Source organism: Myotis brandtii, unplaced genomic scaffold (genome assembly GCF_000412655.1).
Source record: "Myotis brandtii unplaced genomic scaffold, ASM41265v1 scaffold643, whole genome shotgun sequence".
Lineage (NCBI taxonomy): Eukaryota > Metazoa > Chordata > Mammalia > Chiroptera > Vespertilionidae > Myotis > Myotis brandtii.
This window is the reverse complement of record NW_005370478.1, coordinates 875,915-881,343: the sequence shown is the minus strand read 5'-3', so window position 1 is coordinate 881,343 and position 5,429 is coordinate 875,915.

The window sequence follows — 5,429 nt, the reverse complement described above, 5'->3', positions numbered from 1 at the left end:
GTCACAATCACATAACTGAGAGTCAACTCGTAAGAACTGAAACCTTAATCCCCCCTCCCCCCATTCCAACTGTGAGCTTTCTGTTACACCTCTTTTCTTCTAAGTCACTTTCTACCTCCAAAGCCTGTGATAAGCCATGTGTATATGAGTGTGTGTGTGCATGAGTGTGTGTGTGCGTGTGTGCATGTGTGTGTGTGTATATGTGTGTGTGTGTGTGATGTTTATGAAAGAGGAAAATGACAAGAAAAAAATGCTCAAAATGCTAAGACCAGCTGGATGGAGTCGTAACAAGTGGCACCATCAGCAAGAAAGACCCTTCCTCTCCTCCTGAGACCAACTCCCAGAGTCCAGGGCTCTCAGAGGCTCCTCCCTGCCTGTCTCCTCTCAGGGTCTCAGTTGGGCCATTTCCTCTGCGCCCACCACGCAGGGCAGGGCTCTGCTCTGTGGACCTAGAAGTTATCCTCCCCAGAGGCAGCCCTGCCCCAGCCCCTGAGCCTTCTCTGGAAGTTGGAGAGGAGCCAGGGAATAGCAGGAGGCCCCTCACATTCTCCTCATTGTTAATGATGGAGAGATAGGATCACCTCTCGGCTGCCTGGACCTAATTACCGCCCGCTCAGAGTTTCGGTTGCTGATTAAGGGCGCTCCTCCCTGGCTGAGGCTCCCATCAGGACGCCTGTTGAAACTTGCTACCGAGGACGGATTAAGGTCAGTGCAGAGGCCAGGGTCCCACCCGTCTAAACTCAGCACTGGATCAGGAACAAGCCAGACTTTTCCAACTGCGTTGTTTTGAAACCCTGCCCTCCTGCGTCCCTGCCCAGACCAAGAAGGGAGAGGCCCGCCCAGCTCACCCAGTCCTCAGGGCCTCCAACCCAAATTGTTTCTCCAAACCCCTCTCACATGAGGATGGTTCCCTTCTCCCCAATCAGAAGACTCTCCAAAACCTGAACTCAGGACTCTGAACCCACATCCAGGGCTAGAACCTTCCCAACTTGAACTTAGCACCTTTGGGTCATGGTTTGGCTTTCACCATCCCATCCCCATTTCCATCTCCTCCCCAAGTACACCAAGTTTTCCCATTTGTTTTGAAGTTTTCCTCTTGCTCTTTCTCATCTTTAAGGCCTCTGTTCAAACGTTACCTTCTTGGGGAGACCTGTGGGGCCTGCCCCTTGAGATACAGTTGTTCGGCATCACACCATCAAGTTCATTTCCTTCCTAATCCTACCACTCTCTGTAATGACTTGCTTACTGGTGTATTTCTGCTTCCCCCACTAGTGTAAGCTCCATGAGGGGTCTTTGTCTCTGTCATTCGCCTCCCTTCTCCGGATGCCTAGCATGTGGTTGGTGCTTAATGAATATTCTCTTGAAGGAATAAATAGAGGAGCCTCTACTTATTCAATTCCATCAATCTTTACCCACTGCAGTGGGGCTTGAGATCTCTCTTCAAACACACTCACATATTCACACACATCACGCACACTCAAGGTTGCACTGAATGGTGGCAACCTTCCCATCCTGCTCAGCCTCACACATGCCTTTGCCACTTTTGACCTGCCCTCCAGTGGAAACCTTCTCCTTCCTCTGTGTCCTCGTGAGCCTCTGGGACTTTGCTTTCCCCTCTGACCAATATGCTCTGCCAGCTGTTCCACACCAGTTGAACCCTCACCATTCTTCAGTGCAAGACCAAACATTATGTCTTTGAAGTGTTTGCAGATCCTTGGCATCTCACCCCTTTCTCTGGGCGCCCACAGATGTTCTCACTAGTGGAATATTGACCATGCTGTGTTTTGTTGTTGTTATTTTGTGCTTCTGCCTCCCAGGTAGTCTGTGGCATCTTCATGAACACAGATATGTCTTATTCGCTATTGTATTCCTAAGGCTGACCAGCACATACACATAGCAGGTGCTCAGCACATGTCAGTGGGATTGCTTGGGAGGTCTGGCCCTTTATTACCTGATCTTTTAGCTCCATGACTGTCTCTGGTCCCTTTAATCACTACTCCCCCTGTTACCTCCTAAATGTCATAACTTCCTAAGTTTCCACTTCCAAACCTCTCCTGCTAGTTCTCCACACTCTTTTCCATAGAGATGCCAAGGTTTAAAGTAGGTCTTCAATTCCCAGCACACAGGAAGCCCTACCACATGGGGTCTCTTCCATAACCCTGAGGCCAGCCCTGCCATTGACTTCATCAGCCTCTGCCCAGCCAGGCAGCATCCGTGGACAGACCTAACTCTTTAAAGGGCCTCTGAAGAACCCTTCTGGCACTCAACACACACACCCAGTGCAACAGAAATGGGGCAGGTTTCTGCCTTATGCCAGGACATGACCTCAGAAAGTGAGCACTTAGGACCCTTGGGCTGGTGCTCTTTGGGATGCATCCTCTGAAAGCAGGAAGGATGGAACCAAAGGAAATTCAGTCCAGGGGCCACTCTGCCTCTTCAGCCTGTGGAGTTGGATTTTAGAGAGCGATTCCAATGAGGACAGTGTTTCTGTGAAAGCATTATCAAGTCACACAACCGGAAGACAAGAGCAAAGCCTATAAATGTAATGTAGCCACCAAGCACGTAGGACCATTCTCTTACAGCACTGTTCTCAGAACGGTGCAACAGCTCTGCATGGGTGATGGCAGGGAAAAATCAACAGGTACAGTTCTAGGGTAACTATACTCAGGCCACTAAACTCCCACCCACAGCACAACATTAACTCTCACATGTTCGCCCTGAGCCTGAATGGGTGCTTAACTAAATCTGAGTCCTCAATTAAAAGGTATAGCAACACCCATATTTTTAACCCCATACGCCCACCCCAGTGAATGTCCAAAGCCAGTTGGCAAGATTTAAGGGAAAATGCACCAGAATTTGAATCACGACACCCTCATTTGTGGACTTTATTCAACAAACATTTATTGAAGTCATTCTCTGTGCCGGGCACTGTACCAGACCCTGGGGAGGAAGAAGAAAACAGAACAGACATGGATGTTGGACACATTCCTTCAAACTTGTGGGCCTCTGCTTGTTCATTAAAAATGGGGGAATGGCTACCCCTCAGAGAAGGTGGGAGGATTTTATGAGATAGTATGTGTAATCGTAGAACTATTTATATTATCATCATTGTTATTAATAAAGCAACATGGCAGCAATACGTGTGAAAAGCCATGCAATTTTTTCAACTCTTGACCTCAATATTTATGCTACGAAATGTACCCTAAGGAAAAACCCAAATATAAAGATATATATGAAGGAAAGAGATAGGAAGAAAATAAAGCACCTACTAAGCATATACATTTTGCCAAGCACTGGGTGAAATACCTAACACTTGTTAATTCGTGAAAATGATCAAAGGAAAAACAAAACAATATAAGCAACCTAAATACTCATAATGAATGGAATATTTTAGAGTCATTTAAAGTAATTATAAAGACTATGTAGCAATACACAAAATGTGCATGACATCATGGTATTTGAGGAAAGTAGGTCACAGAATGTAGGAATGCAGATGACGGTTGCAGCTATGTGCGGTTCCCAGGCAGGAGCACGGCCACATGAACAACAAGGCTTGCTCTAGAATGATGGGCTTATGAAGGAGACATTTGCCAAACTGTTTGCAGTGTTGTTTTACCAGGTGTACCGGTTAATAATGCGGATGTTTGTCAATAGATGGAGTTACACATATGTTGATATATATGTGATTTGATGTTATGCTATTTTGTTGTATTGCCCCTTCAGATGACCACTTGTTCCGATCGATGGCACATGCACTTTCTGAGCAGCACTTCAAAACGTACAAAGAAGTGGAAAATTGGGTCTCTGAATGGTTTGCCTCAAAACAAGAAAAGTTCTATGGGGACGGTATCCACAAATTACCTGAAAGATGGGGGAAATGTGTAGCTAGCGATGGACAATACTTTGAATAAAGCACTTTTGATGTTGCTCTTAAATTATCGTGTGTTCTTTGATTACAAAATCTGCATTATTAACCAGTACACGTGGTATGGTTTTATTGTTTTTATGGGTGTACTTTTCTCGAGGTGCTCTATTTGCAGGTTATGTCCATTTCGAGAGAGGAAGACAAAAATATTTTCATGCTTGAAAGTTTTGATAAGTAACAAGTATCAGAAGAGGTATCCGTTGCATTCAACTTATTGCTATTTCCTGAAAAATAAGTGGAAGAGTTTACATTTAGCTTTTCGGTTATTCATAGCAAGCCTTCAGAAACCAAGGCACTGCTATGGCAGCGTCCACTAGCACCTACCACTACTGGAGGACTTGATGTCCCTAGATTGTCATAAGCACAGGCTGACTTCTCATGCATCATCTGTCCTCTTATTCTACCACCCACCTGTCTATCCATCTGATGATTTACTCTCTGTCCGCCTGCTTGTCCACCCACCCACCCTTGGAAGGGCATCGTCACAAAACTTCCCTCTCGGAACTAGGACTTTATTAAAATGCCCCAATTCTTTAGCTGACTTAGTATGAAAAGTCAAGGTCCAGGGTTCCCAAATGGGGCCAATGATGCAACAGGACAGGACCCAGGAGATGTGCTTCTCATCTTGCCCCAGTCCCTGGTGGGCTGTTCAATCGCTGATTCAACAACTGGGCAGGCTGCCAAGACCTATCCTGGGAACAAAGGGCCCCAGGAATTAGGTCACATTGGTCACCAGTGTCCTCCCTGTCCCAGGAGCACCCAGCTCACCAACTAGAGCAGGATCTTCAAGGCATTCCTGGCATTTTCCACCTAAATCTGTCACATACTGGCCCTGGAGGTGGAGTGGGAGAGGCTGTGCAGTCATGTACTTGCTAAGCTGCCAGCTGAAAACCTGTTTTAATCAATCAAATAATGGGCCCTTATTACATAAGCCTTGATTATGACCTTCTCAATCAAGCATTAATTGGGGTTGATGAGGACAGTGTAACCTTGGACCTTCTCACCCTTGCATCAGACTACTTACAGTCCTACCCTAATCCCTAATGAGGTTAGCTGGGGCAACTGAGACACCGCCAGCTGAGTGACCCGGATGTGTTCACAGAACAAACTGACTAATTAAGAATTTTCTGAGTGTGTGTTTTTTGTGAGGTCCAGTGCCAGAGCCTGGGAATGCAGGGTCAAACCAAGCACACTTCCTGCCTGTGAGGAGCACATAGTTCAGTGGAGAAAACAGACCCTAAAGGAGAGATAATCAGTGCGGAAGGGGCCATGACAGCAGTAAGGACAGGGTGCAGTGAGAGGAGCAGCAGCCACATCTGTCTAGACCAGTGGTTCTCGACCTTCCTAATGCTGCGACCCTTTAATACAGTTCCTCATGTTGTGGTGACCCCCAATTTCATTGTTACAAATTGAACATAATTAAAGCATAGTGATTAATCACAAAAACAATATGTAATTATATATGTGTTTTCCAATGGTCTTAGGCGACCCCTGTGAAAGGGTC